The sequence below is a fragment of the Arachis hypogaea genome, chromosome 11 (assembly GCF_003086295.3).
Source record: "Arachis hypogaea cultivar Tifrunner chromosome 11, arahy.Tifrunner.gnm2.J5K5, whole genome shotgun sequence".
Taxonomy (NCBI): domain Eukaryota; kingdom Viridiplantae; phylum Streptophyta; class Magnoliopsida; order Fabales; family Fabaceae; genus Arachis; species Arachis hypogaea.
Window position 1 is genome coordinate 28,744,787 of NC_092046.1, and position 19,228 is coordinate 28,764,014.

General features: G+C 40.1%; 1 non-coding gene across 1 annotated transcript; it reads left to right on the forward strand.

The window, feature by feature from the left end:
- The first annotated feature begins 11,018 nt into the window (after positions 1-11,018).
- On the forward strand, positions 11,019-11,126 carry LOC112724347 (small nucleolar RNA R71). Its single transcript, XR_003163514.1, has one exon. It is a non-coding gene; the product is annotated as a small nucleolar RNA R71 (small nucleolar RNA).
- The last annotated feature ends 8,102 nt before the right edge of the window (positions 11,127-19,228 follow it).

Below are 19,228 nucleotides of genomic sequence, written 5' to 3' on the forward strand. Positions count from 1 at the left end.
CTCAATGATAACCATGGGCAGGATCCCAAGCTGACCTGGGGAGACAATACCCCAAGCTCAATATTATCCATCGGATGAATCCCAAGCTGACATGGGGAGAACAACACCCCAACCTCAATATTAACTAATCATTTCTCATAAATATCATTTTCACTCTCAATAATAATTCATATCTCATCACATCTTTCTCAACCACTCATTACCTCTTAAAAATCTTACTTCATCTCCAACTTACCACAATTCCCTAACTTCCTCCAATTATTAGTCCTACTAATAGGTTCTAGGGCCAAAGGAATGAAAATACATGTTTAAAGGTTTAAAATTAAGCTTTAAAATACAAAATCCATTTTTGCTAAAACAGGGGCCATGCGTACACGTGGTTCACACGTACGCATGGGTACGCGCTTGGACCAAGATGCGTATGCATGTCCCATCTCGCGTACGTATAAACCTCATGTCACGCATACTGGTGCAGAATTTAAAGCCCACAAACTAACCGGCAAGTGCACGGGGTCGTACCAAGTAGTACGTCAAGTGAATGAGGGTCGATCCCACGAGGATTGATGGATTAAGCAACAACGGTTAAATGATTTACTAAGTTAGACAAACAAAAAAGGGTGTTGAGATTTCAAATGCACCAAACAGTAATTCAGAGAATCAAAAAAGCAAGCAGTAAACAAGTTGTGAAGTATATATGGAGAAACAATTAAGGCTTCAGAGATATCTATCTTCCTGATTGACTTTTCTTACTAACTATTTTAATCATGCAAGATTTAATTCATGGGAAACTATATGTGACTAAACCCTAATTCCTTAGACCTTTTTAGTCTCCTCTAACCTTCATCAACCGCCAATTCCTTAGTTACTTAATTCCAATTAGAGGGTGAAGTTCAATTCTAGTTTATATGCCACAGAAACCCTAATTACACAAATATAAGAGGATTATTTGTCACGTATCCTGTTAAGTCCAGATAATTAGAAATTTAGGAGAAATTATTTTCAAGCTGTTGTTCAAGTAAAGAGGTTTTCCAAGTTATACAAGAACTCAATTTGAACAAGGGTCATACTTCTGTTCCACTCAGATTCATAAGATAAAGAACGAAAATAATTCTTGAAATAGAAATCAGTACATGAATTAAAATAGAAAAGTAATAGTATCAATCCATACAATAGACAGAGCTCTTAACCTTAACAGTGGAGGTTTAGTTGCTCATGGTTCCGAGAGAAAACTAAGATTCTGAAAAACTGTAAATTGTGGAATGAGGTAGAAGAGAAGAGAGGAGCCCGAAGGGCTGATTCTTTTTCCTTTTATATCTAATCTTAATTAATGTAAATTATATTTCCTAAAACTAAATAATATATTTTCCTGTTTTTAAATAAAATATAGTTTAATCATAATTAAAAGAGATCTTCGCTGCCGTCATAAACTCAGACGTGGGGATCACTTGGCTCATGATGAACTGGCACCTAACTTCACTAATGTGAAGTTAGGCATGGCTGAGGCAGCATGAATTGGAGTTGATGCATGTGTTGCTGTGCCTAACTTGGGGGGGGAGTGTGCCTAACTTGAGTGTGGCTGAACCCTTTGTGCGTGCTTGTTGTGATTGGCGCCTGTTCATACCCTGGGTCGAGCTGTCCGACCCGAGATGTTTAGCGACAAGGCGACTGACCTCTTCAGGTCTGACTATCTGACCTCTTCTCAAAGAGATCGGCCAAATTGCCAGGAAAGCCCAGTAAAGGGCCCAAATAAAGGAACACGACCCATATCCAAAGGTAGTCCAAGCCTATAGAGATAAAGGCGGTTCTCTTAAAGATAAGCTGACCTCACCCAAAGATAAGATAAGATAAGATAAAATAACTAACTTATCTCACCTAAGAAGGTCAGCCCACGACCATTATAAATACACTGGAGCACCCAGGTATAACTCATACTCTGATTCTACTAAAAACCTGCTTAATACCCTTGCTAACTTGAGCATCGGAGTCCCTTGTAGGTACCCCCACCCTCTGGTAACAAAGGATCAGCAGTGCAGCCAGTCCCACAAGTCAGACACGACAGCTCCGGCCGTTATCCACCAGCCGGACACATCATCTCCGACCAGCACAGAAGATCTCGTCCGAGATCGACCTACAGTTTCAGGTAACCCTCGGAATATTGGCGCCGTTGCCGGGGACCTGGAAGTCATCCCATCACCATGGCGGATGACCATGACAATGACCACGATTCAGATCTAGAGGACAGAACACCGCACAAAAATGCAGACACTACAGTGAAAGATACCCCGGAATCTAACAGGGACAAAAACTCATCAAATCCGGGAGTGATAGAAGCGCTTCAAGATCGTTTAAAGCAACTTGAAAAAGAAAGCCAGCATCAACGAGAAGTTGGGAAGGATCTATAAAAGGAGGTAAGGCAACACCGAGAATTAGAAGATAAACTTCTAAAGCTCGAAGCCGATCTCAAAGCCAAAGCTACTCGGTCCACTCCTGAGGACAACTCTCGCAAGGATCAAGATTCATTCACTAGGGAGATCATGAAGACCAAAATCCCTAAGGACTTCAAACTTCCAGATATGGCTTTGTACAATGGCACTACAGATCCCAACCATCACCTCAGCAATTTCCGAAGTAGAATGTACCTCACCGACGCCTCAGATGCAGTTCGCTACAAAGCCTTTCCAACAACTCTTACAAAGATAGCAATTAGATGGTTTGACAATCTACCTTCGAGGTCCATCTCAAGATTTGATGACTTAGCCAAAAAGTTCCTGGCCAGATTCTCCATCCGAAAAGATAAGGCTAAGCACGCCCCCAGTCTATTAGGAATCAAGCAAGGAGATAGGAAAAGTCTTCGCAACTACATGGAAAGATTCAACAAAACATGCCTAGACATACAAAGCCTACCAACAGAGGCCGCCATCATGGGCCTCATCAATGGCCTACAAGAGGGACCTTTTAGCCAATCTATATCAAAGAAATACCCCACATCTCTGAATGAAGTGCAAGAACGAGCGGAGAAATACATCAACATGGAAGAAAATTCTCGACTAGGAGAAACCTCAAAATCCGGATTCACCTAGCCCCCCTCCCCCGGAGACAAGGATAAAGAGTTCAAAAAGAAGGAAGATCGACATGGGAAAAAAATTAAAAAATATCATAATTATACCCCTCTTCGGGTGTCCCTTGTGGATGTCTACAAAGAAGTTTGCCACGCAGAAAAAATACCCCCAGCTCGACCACTCAAAGGCAAAAAAGGAGAAGAAAACCGGAACGAATATTGTGAATACCATCGAGTCCGTGGGCATTCCACCAACGAATGTTTTGACTTAAAAAATGTCATAGAAAAATTAGTAAGAGAGGGAAAACTAGACCGGTATCTGGCCACCCGGGACGATGAGCAAAGAAAAAGGAGAAGGGACAAGGATGTTGGACGAACCGAGCGATCACCTCGTACACCAGAAAGACATGTCCATATGATATACGGAGGGTTTGTAGGAGGAGGAATCTCCAAATCATCTCGCAAAAGATATCTCAAAAAAGTATATCATGTCGAGGAAAAGGAGGAAGCGCCCGACATCCTTGCAATTACGTTTACCAAAGAAGATGCATCTAGTGTCATCTCGGGACATGACGATCCCATGGTCATCACCATTATACTGGCAAATGCAAATCTCCACCGCACACTAATAGACCAAGAGAGCTCCGCCGACATCTTATTCAAAACTGCCTTCGACAAGCTCGGCTTAGAAGAAAAATAGCTTAGAGCATATCCAAACAGCTTGTTCGGACTGGGAGACACCCCAGTGCAACCACTGGGATACATCTCACTACACACAACCTTTGGAAAAGGAAACCAATCCAAAACACTCAAGATAGACTACATCGTGGTCGACGTGAGTTCAGCCTACAATGCCTTAATAGGTCGGACAATATTAAATCAACTCGGTGCAATAGTCTCAACTCCACATCTATGCATGAAATTCCCAACTACAGAAGGGGTAGCTACGATAAAAGCAGATCAGAAGATGGCGCGTCGCTGTTACAACAAAAGTCTAAACCTCAGAGGCAGAGGAGAAGAATTCCACAAATCGAACTTGGTGGAGTTCAGAGGCAAGAAGAACTCCGTCCACAACCTGAAAGTGAAGTAGAAAAAGTCCAGATCAGAGACATCCCAGACAAAACAACCAATATTGGCACGATTCTAGGAGGAGACATAAAAGAATCACTCTTACAGTTCTTACGAGATAACGTCGATCTCTTTGCATAGAAAGCTGCAGACATGCCAGGCATAGACCCCAAACTAATGTGCCACAAGTTGGCGGTCTACCCAGGATCTCGGCCAGTACAGCAGAGACGAAGAAAACTTGGGCCAGAATAATCCCAAGCTGTCGAAGAGCAGGTACAAGCCCTACTAGAGGCAGGATTCATAAGAGAAGTCAAGTACCCACTATGGCTAGCTAACGTCGTCTTGGTGAAAAAGTCAAATGGGAAGTGGCGAATGTGCACTGACTACACTGATCTCAACAAATCCTGCCCAAAAGATTCCTATCCACTCCCAAGTATCGACGCTCTGGTGGATGCCTCCTCCGGATATAAATACCTCTCGTTTATGGACGCATATTCAGGATACAATCAAATCCCAATGTATCCACCGGACCAAGAAAAAACCTCGTTCCTAACATCAAAAGCAAAGTACTGCTACATCGTAATGCCCTTTGGTCTTAAAAACGCGGGAGCTACTTACCAAAGTTTAATGAATAAAGTCTTTTCAGACCATATCGGAAAGACAAAAAGTGAAGAGACACTATTATCCGACCTGGCCCAAGTGTTCGACACTATAAGAAGGCATGGCATGCGACTAAATCCTGCAAAATGCACCTTCACAGTAGAAGCTGGCAAATTCTTGGGCTTTATGCTCACACAAAGAGAAATCGAGGCAAATCCGGATAAATGCCGGGCCATACTTGACATGAAGAGCCCGACTTGCGTCAAAGAGGTACAATAACTCAACGGGAGGTTAGCAGCTTTGTCCAGATTTCTAGCTGGATCGGCAATAAGATCTCTTCCCTTCTACGCCACTCTAAGGAAAAAAGTTTGAGTGGACAATCGAGTGTGAGCAAGCCTTCCAAGATTTCAAAAGATTCCTGGGCAACCACCTATCCTAACTCGGCCACGGACAGGAGAACCACTCATACTGTACCTCACGATAGGAAGTCGGGCAGTAGCCTCAGCACTAGTTTGAGAAGACGATAGTGGGCAACAACCCATTTACTTCATCAGTAAAGCATTACAAGGATCCGAGCTGAACTACCAAAAAATAGAAAAATTTGCCTACGCTCTCATACTAACATCTCGACGACTTCGTCCATACTTCCAAGCTCACACCATTAGGATTCGGACCAACCAGCCCATAAAGGGAATTTTGCAGAAAACAGACTTAGCAGGTAGAATCTTGCAATGGGCCATCGAATTGTCCGAATTTGACCTTCAATATGAAACTCGGATAGCCATTAAATCACAATACTTGGTCGACTTCATTGCAGAATTTACAGAAACCCTGGAAACCCCCACAGAATGGAATCTCTATGCGGACAGTTCCTCAAACAAAAATGAAAGCGGAGCGGGTGTGATAATTGAAAGCAATCAAGGGACTCAAATTGAACTCTCCCTCTGCTTTCCTGCTATCTTCATCCAATCAGTCTTACTCCTTTCCATGGCTGGCTTTATGTGATGCATCACCATTGTCAATGGCTACTTTCGGTCTTCTCTCGAGAAAATGATCCAAATCTGTCACGGCACGGCTAATCGTCTGGAGGCATCACCCTTGTCAATGGTTACATCCTATCCTCTCAGTGAAACTGGTCAACGCACCCTATCACGGCACGGCTATTCATCTGTTGGTTCTCGATCATGCTGGAATAGGATTTACTATCCTTTTGCATCTGTCACTACGCCCAGCAATCGCGAGTTTGAAGCTCGTCACAGTCATTCAATCATTGAATCCTACTCGGAATACCACAGACAAGGTTTAGACTTTCCGGATTCTCTTGAATGCCGCCATCATTCTAGCTTACACCACGAAGATTCCGATTAAGAGATCTAAGAGATACTCATTCAATCTAATGTAGAAAGGAAGTGGTTGTCAGGCACACGTTTATAGCGAATGATGATGATTGTCACGTTCATCACATTCAGATTGAAGTGCGAATGAATATCTTGGAAGCAAAATAAGATGAATTAAATAGAAAACAGTAGTACTTTGCATTAATCTTTGAGGAACAGCAGAGCTCCACACCTTAATCTATGGAGTGCAGAAACTCTACCGTTGAAAATACATAAGTGAAAGGTCCAGGCATGGCCAAATGGCCAGCCCCCAAAACGTGATCAATAGTCTCCTAAGATGAACAACGGATTAAAACTGAGACCAAAGATGTATAATACAATAGTAAAAGGTCCTATTTATAATAAACTAGCTACTAGGGTTTACAGAAGTAAGTAATTGATGCATAAATCCACTTCCGGGGCCCACTTGGTGTGTGCTTGGGTTGAGCTTGAGTGTTACACGTGTAGAGGTCATTCCTGGAGTTGAACACCAGTTTTGGTGCCAGTTTGGGCGTTGAACTTCACTTTGCAACTTGTTTCTGGCGCTGGACGCCAGAATTGGGCAGAGAGCTGGTGTTGAACGCCAGTTTGCGTCGTCTAAACTTGGAAACAGTATGGACTATTATATATTGCTGGAAAGCCTTGGATGTCTACTTTTCAATGCAATTGGAAGCGCGCCATTTTGAGTTCTGTAGCTCCAGAAAATCCATTTTGAGTGCAGGGAGGTCAGAATCCAACAGCATCAGCAGTCCTTCTTCAACCTCTGAATCTGATTTTTGCTCAAGTCCCTCAATTTCAGCCAGAAAATACCTGAAATCACAGAAAAATACACAAACTCATAGTAAAGTCCAGAATTGTAAATTTAACATAAAAACTAATGAAAACATCCCTAAAAGTAACTAGATCCAACTAAAAATATACTAAAAACAATGCCAAAAAGCGTATAAATTATCCGCTCATCACAACACCAAACTTAAATTGTTGCTTGTCCCCAAGCAACTGAAAATCAAATAGGATAAAAAGAAGAGAATATACTATAAATTCCAAACTATCAATGAAACATAGCTCCAATCAAATGAGCGGGACTTATAGCTTTTTGCCTCTTGAATAGTTTTGGCATCTCACTTTATCCATTGAGGTTCAGAATGATTGGCATCTATAGGAACTCAGAGTTCAGATAGTGTTATTGATTCTCCTAGTTTAGTATGATGATTCTTGAACACAACTTGTTTTATGAGTCTTGGCCGTGGCCCTAAGCACTTTGTTTTCCAGTATTACCACCGGATACATAAATGCCACATACACATAATTGGGTGAACCTTTTCAGATTGTGACTCATCTTTGCTAAAGTCCCCAATTAGAGGTGTCCAGGGTTCTTAAGCACACTCTTCTCTTGCTTTGGACCTTGACTTTAACCGCTCAGTCTCAAGTTTTCACTTGACACCTTCACGCCACAAGCACATGGTTAAGGACAGCTTGGTTTAGCCTTTTAGACCAGGATTTTATTCCTTTAGGCCCTCCTATCCACTGATGCTCAAAGCCTTGGGATCCTTTTTATTTGCCCTTGCCTTTTGGTTTTAAGGGTTATTGGCTTTTTTGCTCTTGCCTCTTGGTTTTAAGAGCTTTTGGCTTTTTCTGCTTGCTTTTTCTTTTTCTTTCTATTTTTTTCGCCTATTTTTTTTTTGCAAGCTTTGTTCTTTGCTGCTTTTTCTTGCTTCAAGAATCATTTTTATGATTTTTCAGATTATCAAATAACATGTCTCCTTGTCATCATTCTTTCAAGAGCCAACATATTTAACATTCTTAAACAACAACTTCAAAAGACATATGCACTGTTTAAGCATACATTCAGAAAACAAGAAGCATTGTCACCACATCAATATAATTAAACTAAGTTCAAGGATAAATTCAAAACTCATGTACTTCTTGTTCTTTTGAATTAAAATATTTTTCATTTAAGAGAGGTGATGGATTCATAGGACATTCATAACTTTAAGACATAGTTACTAACTACTAATAATCATGTAATGAAGACACAAACATAGATAAGCACATAGCATAGAAAATGAAAAACAGAAGAAATAAGAACAAGGAATGAATCCACCTTAGTGATGGTGGCGTTTCCTTCTTGAGGAACCAATGATGTCCTTGAGCTCTTCTATGTCTCTTCCTTGTCTTTGTTGCCCCTCCCTCATTGCTTTTTGATCTTCTCTTATTTCATGAAGGATGATGGAGTGCTCTTGATGTTCCACCCTTAGTTGTCCCGTGTTGGAACTTAATTCTCCTAGGGAGGTATTGATTTGCTCCCAATAGTTTTGTGGAGGAAAATGCATCCCTTGATGTATCTCAGGGATTTCTTGATGATGAGCTTCTTCATGTGCCTGTTGTGATTCATGAATGTGCTCTCTTGTTTGCTCCATCCTTTTCTTAGTGATGGGCTTGTGAGATGAATCTTTCCATCTCCCATGGCTCCGAGGTGGAAGCATTTGTCTTCCCTTTCCCCTTTCTTGAGGTTTCTCTGGCCTTAGGTGCCATTAATGGTAATGAAAAAACAAAAAGCTTATGCTTTTACCACACCAAACTTAGAATGTTGCTCGCCCTCGAGCAAAAGAAGAAATAATAGAAGAAGAAGAAGATATGGAGGAGATGGAGGGATGTGTGTATGGATGTGAGTGGTCAATGGAAAACAGAAGGGATGACCATGAATGGAGAGGGAGAGGATGAGGTGGGTGGGGATCCTGTGGGGTCCACAGATCCTGAGGTGATCCTGTGGGGTCCACAGATCTTGAGGTGTTCAAGGATTTACAACCTTGGACCAAATTGGGCATGCAAAATGCCCTTGCACACAACTCTAGGCGTTCAACGCCAGATTGGTGCTTGTTCTGGGCGATGAACGCCCATTTGTTGCCCATTTCTGGCGTTGAACGCCAGAACCATGCTTGTTCTGGGTGTTCAGCGCCAGCTCTCCTCCAGGGTGCATTTCTGGCGTTCAAACGCCCAAATGCTGCCCATTTCTGGCGTTCAGCGCCAGAACCATGCTCTGTTCTGGCGTTGAACGCCCAAAGCATGCTTCTTACTGGCGTTTAAATGCCAGTAAGGTCTTCCTCCAGGGTGTGATTTTTCTTCTGCTGTTTTTGATTTCGTTTTCAATTTTTATATTTATTTTGTGACTCCACATGATCATGAACCTATAAAGACATATAACTAAGAAAAATATAGTTAGATAAATAAAAATTGGGTTGCCTCCCAACAAGCGCTTCTTTAATGTCAATAGCTTGACAGTGGGCTCTCATGGAGCCTCACAGATGTGCAGAGCTTTATTGAGACTCAACACCAAACTTAGAATTTAACTGCGGGGGCTTTGGTTGACTCTGCTTTGAGAGAAGCTTTTTCTGCTTCCTCTCCATGGATGCAGAGAGAGACCCTTGAGTTGTAAACACAAGGTTGTCCTCATTTATTTGAAGGATCAATTCTCCTCTGTCCGCATCAATCACAGCTCTTGCTGTTGCCAGGAAAGGTCTTCCTAGGATGATGGATTCATCCTCATCCTTCCTTGTGTCTAGGACTATGAAATCTGTAGGGATGTAAAGGCCTTTAACCTTTACTAACACGTCCTCTACTTGTCCATAAGCTTGTTTTCTTGAATTATCTGCCATCTCTAATGAGATTTTAGCAGCTTGCACCCCATAGATTCCCAGTTTCTCTATTACAGAGAGGGGCATGAGGTTTATTCCTGAACCAAGGTCACACAGAGCCTTAAAGATCATGGTGCCTATAGTACAAGCTATTATGAACTTTCCAGGATCCTGTCTCTTCTGAGACAATGTCAGTTGATCCAGATCACTTAGTTCATTGGTGAACAAGGGAGGTTCATCTTCCCAAGTTTCAATGCCAAATAATTTGGCATTCAACTTCATGATTGCACCAAGGAACTTGGCAGCTTGCTCTTCAGTAACATCCTCATTCTATTTAGAAGAGGAATACTCATCAGAGCTCATGAATGGTATAAGGAGGTTCAATGGAATCTCTATGGTCTCTAGATGAGCCTCAGAGTCCTTTGGTTCCTCAGAGGGAAGCTCCTTATTGATCACTGGACGTCCCAGGAGGTCTTCCTCTTTGGGATTCACGTCCTCTCCTTCTCTTACAGGTTCGACCATGGTGCTTATGTCAATGGCCTTGCACTCTCCTTTTGGATTCTTTTCTGTATTGCTTGGGAGAGTACTAGGAGGGATTTCAGTGATCCTTTTACTCAGCTGGCCCACTTGTGCTTCCAAATTTCTAATGGAAGACCTTGTTTCATTCATGAAACTTACAGTGGCCTTGGATAGATCAGAGACTAAGTTTGCTAAGCTAGATGGATTCTGCTCAGAATTCTCTGTCTGTTGCTGAGTGGATGATGGAAAAGGCTTGCTATCGCTAAACCTGTTTGTTCCACCATTATTAAAGCCTTGTTGAGGCCTTTGATCCTTCCATGAGAGATTTGGATGATTTCTCCATGATGGATTATAGGTGTTTCCATAAGGTTCACCCATGTAATTTACCTCTGCTATTGCAGGGTTCTCAGGATCATAAGCTTCTTCTTTATAAGAAGCCTCTTGAGTACTGTTGGATGCAGCTTGCATTCCATTCAGACTCTGAGAAATCATATTGACTTGCTGAGTCAATATTTTATTCTGAGCCAATATGGCATTCAGAGTATCAATTTCAAGAACTCCTTTCTTCATAGGCGTCCCATTACTCACAGGATTCCTCTCAGAAGTGTACATGAACTGGTTATTAGCAACCATGTCAATGAGTTCTTCAGCTTCTACAGGCGTTTTCTTTAGGTGAATGGATCCACCTGCAGAAGTATCCAATGACATCTTTGATAGCTCAGATAAACCATCATAGAATATATCCAGGATGGTCCATTCTGAAAGCATGTCAGAAGGACACTTTTTGGTCAACTGTTTGTATCTTTCCCAAGCTTCATAGAGGGATTCACCATCTTTTTGTTTGAAGGTTTGAACATCCACTCTAAGCTTGCTCAGCTTTTGAGGAGGAAAGAACTTGGCTAAGAAAGCCGTGACCAACTTATCCCAAGAGTTCAGGCTGTCTTTAGGTTGAGAGTCCAACCATATTCTAGCTCTGTCTCTCAGCAAAAGGGAAAAGCATGAGCCTGTAGACTTCAGGATCTACTCCATTAGTCTTAACAGTATCACAGATCTGCAAGAATTCAGTTAAGAACTGAAAAGGATCTTCAGATGGAAGTCCATGAAACTTGCAGTTCTGCTGCATCAGAGAAACTAGCTGAGGTTTTAGCTCAAAATTGTTTGCTCCAATGGTAGGAATGGAGATGCTTCTTCCATGTAAATTGGAATTAGGTGCAGTAAAGTCACCAAGCATTCTCCTTGCATTATTGTTGTTGGGTTCGGCTGCCATCTCCTTTACTTGTTCGAAATTTTCAATAAGGTTGTCTCTGGATTGTTGTAATTTAGCTTCTCTTAGTTTTCTCTTCAGAGTCCTTTCAGGTTCTGGATCAACTTCAACAAGAATGCCTTTTTCTCTGTCCCTGCTCATAAGAAAGAGAAGAGGAAAAGAAAAGAAGAAGAATCCTCTATGTCACAGTAAAGAGGTTCCTTATTGTTAGTAGAAGAAGAAAAGGAATAGGGGTGAAGAAGAATGAAGAATCCAAACACAAGGGTAAGGATAGGAGCAGTGATGTGAGATAAAGAGAAGTGTTAGTAGATGAATAAATAAATAGAATGGGATGAGAGGAGGAGAGAATTTTCGAAAATAATTTTTGAAAAAGAGTTAGTGATTTTCGAAAATGGTTTTTCAAAAAGGTTAATATTTTTTCGAAAATTCAAATAGAAAATAAAATAATTAGTTAATTAAAAAGAAATTTTTGAAAAAGAGGGAAGATATTTTCGAAAAATGAGAGAGAGAGAGTTAGTTAGGTAGTTTTGAAAAAGATAAGAAACAAACAAAAAGTTAGTTAGTTAGTTAAAACAAATTTGAAAATCAATTTTGAAAAGATAAGAAGTTAGGAAGTTAGAAAAGATATTTTGAAATCAAATTTTTGAAAAGGATAAGATAAGAAGATATTTTTGAAAAGATATGATTGAAATTAGTTTTTGAAAAAGATTTGAATTTTTTAAAATCACAATTAATGACTTGATTCACAAGAAATCACAAGATATGATTCTAGAACTTAAAGTTTGAATCTTTCTTAACAAGTAAGTAACAAACTTGAAATTTTTGAATCAAAACATTAATTGTTATTGTTATTTTCGAAAATTTGATATAAAAATAAGAAAAAGATTTTTGAAAAACATTTTTGAAATTTTCGAAAATAACTAAAAAAAATTGAAAAAAAGATTTGATTTTTGAAAAAGATTTTGAAAAAGATAAGATTTTCAAATTGAAAATTTGATTTGACTCATAAGAAACAACTTGATTTTTTTAAAATTTTTTGAAAAAGTCAACTCAATTTTCGAATTTGATGAGAGAAAAAAAGGAAAGATATTTTTTTGATTTTTGAATTTTGAATGATGAGAGAAAAACATGAAAATGATGCAATGCATGAGATTTTTAGATCAAAACAATGAATGCATGCAAGAATGCTATGAATGTCAAGATGAACACCAAGAACACTATGGAGATCATGATGAACATCAAGAACACATTTTTGAAAAATTTTTTATGCAAAGAAAACATGCAAGACACCAAACTTAGAATTCTTTAATGCTTAGACACTAAGAATTCAAGAATGCATATGAAAAACAAGAAAAGACACAAAACATGCAAATGCAAAGATCAAACAAGAAGACTTACCAAGAACAACTTGAAGATCATGAAGAACACTATGAATGCATGATTTTTTTTCGAAAAATGCAAGATGCACATGCAATTGACACCAAACTTATAACATGACTCAAGACTCAAACAAGAACACAAAAAATATTTTTGATTTTTATGATTTTCTAATTTTTTTTTGAAAATTATTTGAAAAACAAAAATAAGGATTTCAAAATCTTTAATATGAATTCCAGGAATCTTGTGCTCTTTAGTCTAAAGCTCCAATCAAAGGGTCAGACATGGCTTAATAGCCATTCAAGCTTTAGAATGGACTTACATCCATTGAGGTGATTAGTTGAAGACCAATCCCAAAGGAGTTTGGGTATGGCTTTTCAGCCAGATAGAATTCAACATGTTACCATGAAACTCTAGAATTCATTCTTGAAAGTTTTGAAGCCATAGAATAATTTATTTTTGAAAACATTTTTATTTTAAAATTTTTTTCGAAAACAAAGGAGAAAATTTTGAAAGATTTTTGAAAATTTTTTTGAAAAGAAAACAAAAAGAAAATTACCTAATCTGACCAACAAGATGAACCGTTAGTTGTCCAAACTCGAACAATCCCCGGCAACGGCGCCAAAAACTTGGTGCGCAGAAATTGTGATTACACTTTGATTATGTAAAATTCATTGCTCTTTCTTTCCCTGGTAATGGCGCCAAAAACATGATGCCAATACCATGGTTCACAACTTCGCACAACTAACCAGCAAGTGCACTGGGTCATCCAAGTAATACCTTATGTGAGTAAGGGTCGAATCCCACGGAGATTGTTGGTATGAAGCAAGCTATGGTCACCTTGTAAATCTCAGTCAGGCGGATATAAAATAGTAATGGGGTTTTCGAAAATAATTAAAATAGGGATAGAAATACTTATGTAAATCATTGGTGAGAAATTCAGATAAGCAAATAGAGATGCTTTCATTCCTCTGAACCTCTGCTTTCCTGCTATCTTCATCCAATCAGTCTTACTCCTTTCCATGGCTGGCTTTATGTGATGCATCACCATTGTCAATGGCTACTTTCGGTCTTCTCTCGGGAAAATGATCCAAATGCCCTGTCACGGCACGGCTAATCGTCTGGAGGCATCACCCTTGTCAATGGTTACATCTTATCCTCTCAGTGAAACTGGTCAACGCACCCTGTCACGGCACGGCTATTCATCTGTTGGTTCTCGATCATGCTGGAATAGGATTTACTATCCTTTTGCGTCTGTCACTACGCCCAGCAATCGCGAGTTTGAAGCTCGTCACAGTCATTCAATCATTGAATCCTACTCGGAATACCATAGACAAGGTTTAGACTTTTCGGATTCTCTTGAATGCCGCCATCATTCTAGCTTACACCACGAAGATTCTGATTAAGAGATCTAAGAGATACTCATTCAATCTAATGTAGAACGGAAGTGGTTGTCAGGCACGCGTTCATAGGGAATGATGATGATTGTCACGTTCATCACATTCAGATTGAAGTGCTAATGAATATCTTGGAAGCGAAATAAGATGAATTGAATAGAAAACAGTAGTACTTTGCATTAATCTTTGAGGAACAGCAGAGCTCCACACTTTAATCTATGGAGTGCAGAAACTCTACCGTTGAAAATACATAAGTGAAAGGTCCAGGCATGGCCAAATGGCCAGCCCCCAAAACGTGATCAATAGTCTCCTAAGATGAACAACGGATTAAAACTGAGACCAAAGATGTCTAATACAATAGTAAAAGGTCCTATTTATAATAAACTAGCTACTAGGGTTTACAGAAGTAAGTAATTGATGCATAAATCCACTTTCGGGGCCCACTTGGTGTGTGCTTGGGCTGAGCTTGAGTGTTACACGTGTAGAGGTTATTCCTGGAGTTGAACGCCAGTTTTGGTGCCAGTTTGGGCGTTGAACTCCACTTTGCAACTTGTTTCTGGCGCTGGACGCCAGAATTGGGCAGAGAGCTGGTGTTGAACGCCAGTTTGCGTCGTCTAAACTTGGAAAAAGTATGAACTATTATATATTGCTGGAAAGCCTTGGATGTCTACTTTTCAATGCAATTGGTAGCGCGCCATTTTGAGTTCTGTAGCTCCAGAAAATCCATTTTGAGTGCAGGGAGGTCAGAATCCAACAGCATCAGCAGTCCTTCTTCAACCTCTGAATCTGATTTTTGCTCAAGTCCCTCAATTTCAGCCAGAAAATACCTGAAATCACAGAAAAATACACAAACTCATAGTAAAGTCCAGAATTGTAAATTTAACATAAAAACTAATGAAAACATCCCTAAAAGTAACTAGATCCAACTAAAAATATACTAAAAACAATGCCAAAAAGCGTATAAATTATCCGCTCATCACAACACCAAACTTAAATTGTTGCTTGTCCCCAAGCAACTGAAAATCAAATAGGATAAAAAGAAGAGAATATACTATAAATTCCAAACTATCAATGAAACATAGCTCCAATCAAATGAGCGGGACTTATAGCTTTTTGCCTCTTGAATAGTTTTGGCATCTCACTTTATCCATTGAGGTTCAGAATGATTGGCATCTATAGGAACTCAGAGTTCAGATAGTGTTATTGATTCTCCTAGTTTAGTATGATGATTCTTGAACACAACTTGTTTTATGAGTCTTGGCCGTGGCCCTAAGCACTTTGTTTTCCAGTATTACCACCGGATACATAAATGCCACATACACATAATTGGGTGAACCTTTTCAGATTGTGACTCATCTTTGCTAAAGTCCCCAATTAGAGGTGTCCAGGGTTCTTAAGCACACTCTTCTCTTGCTTTGGACCTTGACTTTAACCGCTCAGTCTCAAGTTTTCACTTGACACCTTCACGCCACAAGCACATGGTTAAGGACAGCTTGGTTTAGCCTTTTAGACCAGGATTTTATTCCTTTAGGCCCTCCTATCCACTGATGCTCAAAGCCTTGGGATCCTTTTTATTTGCCCTTGCCTTTTGGTTTTAAGGGTTATTGGCTTTTTTGCTCTTGCCTCTTGGTTTTAAGAGCTTTTGGCTTTTTCTGCTTGCTTTTTCTTTTTCTTTCTATTTTTTTTCGCCTATTTTTTTTTTGCAAGCTTTGTTCTTTGCTGCTTTTTCTTGCTTCAAGAATCATTTTTATGATTTTTCAGATTATCAAATAACATGTCTCCTTGTCATCATTCTTTCAAGAGCCAACATATTTAACATTCTTAAACAACAACTTCAAAAGACATATGCACTGTTTAAGCATACATTCAGAAAACAAGAAGCATTGTCACCACATCAATATAATTAAACTAAGTTCAAGGATAAATTCAAAACTCATGTACTTCTTGTTCTTTTGAATTAAAATATTTTTCATTTAAGAGAGGTGATGGATTCATAGGACATTCATAACTTTAAGACATAGTTACTAACTACTAATAATCATGTAATGAAGACACAAACATAGATAAGCACATAGCATAGAAAATGAAAAACAGAAGAAATAAGAACAAGGAATGAATCCACCTTAGTGATGGTGGCGTTTCCTTCTTGAGGAACCAATGATGTCCTTGAGCTCTTCTATGTCTCTTCCTTGTCTTTGTTGCCCCTCCCTCATTGCTTTTTGATCTTCTCTTATTTCATGAAGGATGATGGAGTGCTCTTGATGTTCCACCCTTAGTTGTCCCGTGTTGGAACTTAATTCTCCTAGGGAGGTATTGATTTTCTCCCAATAGTTTTGTGGAGGAAAATGCATCCCTTGATGTATCTCAGGGATTTCTTGATGATGAGCTTCTTCATGTGCCTGTTGTGATTCATGAATGTGCTCTCTTGTTTGCTCCATCCTTTTCTTAGTGATGGGCTTGTGAGATGAATCTTTCCATCTCCCATGGCTCCGAGGTGGAAGCATTTGTCTTCCCTTTCCCCTTTCTTGAGGTTTCTCTGGCCTTAGGTGCCATTAATGGTAATGAAAAAACAAAAAGCTTATGCTTTTACCACACCAAACTTAGAATGTTGCTCGCCCTCGAGCAAAAGAAGAAATAATAGAAGAAGAAGAAGATATGGAGGAGATGGAGGGATGTGTGTATGGATGTGAGTGGTCAATGGAAAACAGAAGGGATGACCATGAATGGAGAGGGAGAGGATGAGGTGGGTGGGGATCCTGTGGGGTCCACAGATCCTGAGGTGATCCTGTGGGGTCCACAGATCTTGAGGTGTTCAAGGATTTACAACCTTGGACCAAATTGGGCATGCAAAATGCCCTTGCACACAACTCTAGGCGTTCAGCGCCAGATTGGTGCTTGTTCTGGGCGATGAACGCCCATTTGTTGCCCATTTCTGGCGTTGAACGCCAGAACCATGCTTGTTCTGGGTGTTCAGCGCCAGCTCTCCTCCAGGGTGCATTTCTGGCGTTCAAACGCCCAAATGCTGCCCATTTCTGGCGTTCAGCGCCAGAACCATGCTCTGTTCTGGCGTTGAACGCCCAAAGCATGCTTCTTACTGGCGTTTAAATGCCAGTAAGGTCTTCCTCCAGGGTGTGATTTTTCTTCTGCTGTTTTTGATTTCGTTTTCAATTTTTATATTTATTTTGTGACTCCACATGATCATGAACCTATAAAGACATATAACTAAGAAAAATATAGTTAGATAAATAAAAATTGGGTTGCCTCCCAACAAGCGCTTCTTTAATGTCAATAGCTTGACAGTGGGCTCTCATGGAGCCTCACAGATGTGCAGAGCTTTATTGAGACTCAACACCAAACTTAGAATTTAACTGCGGGGGCTTTGGTTGACTCTGCTTTGAGAGAAGCTTTTTCTGCTTCCTCTCCATGGATGCAGAGAGAGACCCTTGAGTTGTAAACACAAGGTTGTCCTCATTTATTTGAAGGATCAATTCTCCTCTGTCCGCATCAATCACAGCTCTTGCTGTTGCCAGGAAAGGTCTTCCTAGGATGATGGATTCATCCTCATCCTTCCTTATGTCTAGGACTATGAAATCTGTAGGGATGTAAAGGCCTTTAACCTTTACTAACACGTCCTCTACTTGTCCATAAGCTTGTTTTCTTGAATTATCTGCCATCTCTAATGAGATTTTAGCAGCTTGCACCCCATAGATTCCCAGTTTCTCTATTACAGAGAGGGGCATGAGGTTTATTCCTGAACCAAGGTCACACAGAGCCTTAAAGATCATGGTGCCTATAGTACAAGCTATTATGAACTTTCCAGGATCCTGTCTCTTCTGAGGCAATGTCAGTTGATCCAGATCACTTAGTTCATTGGTGAACAAGGGAGGTTCATCTTCCCAAGTTTCAATGCCAAATAATTTGGCATTCAGCTTCATGATTGCACCAAGGAACTTGGCAGCTTGCTCTTCAGTAACATCCTCATTCTATTTAGAAGAGGAATACTCATCAGAGCTCATGAATGGTATAAGGAGGTTCAATGGAATCTCTATGGTCTCTAGATGAGCCTCAGAGTCCTTTGGTTCCTCAGAGGGAAGCTCCTTATTGATCATTGGACGTCCCAGGAGGTCTTCCTCTTTGGGATTCACGTCCTCTCCTTCTCTTACAGGTTCGACCATGGTGCTTATGTCAATGGCCTTGCACTCTCCTTTTGGATTCTTTTCTGTATTGCTTGGGAGAGTACTAGGAGGGATTTCAGTGATCCTTTTACTCAGCTGGCCCACTTGTGCTTCCAAATTTCTAATGGAAGACCTTGTTTCATTCATGAAACTTACAGTGGCCTTGGATAGATCAGAGACTAAGTTTGCTAAGCTAGATGGATTCTGCTCAGAATTCTCTGTCTGTTGCTGAGTGGATGATGGAAAAGGCTTGCTATCGCTAAACCTGTTTGTTCCACCATTATTAAAGCCTTGTTGAGGCCTTTGATCCTTCCATGAGAGATTTGGATGATTTCTCCATGATGGATTATAGGTGTTTCCATAAGGTTCACCCATGTAATTTACCTCTGCTATTGCAGGGTTCTCAGGATCATAAGCTTCTTCTTTATAAGAAGCCTCTTGAGTACTGTTGGATGCAGCTTGCATTCCATTCAGACTCTGAGAAATCATATTGACTTGCTGAGTCAATATTTTATTCTGAGCCAATATGGCATTCAGAGTATCAATTTCAAGAACTCCTTTCTTCATAGGCGTCCCATTACTCACAGGATTCCTCTCAGAAGTGTACATGAACTGGTTATTAGCAACCATGTCAATGAGTTCTTCAGCTTCTACAGGCGTTTTCTTTAGGTGAATGGATCCACCTGCAGAAGTATCCAATGACATCTTTGATAGCTCAGATAAACCATCATAGAATATATCCAGGATGGTCCATTCTGA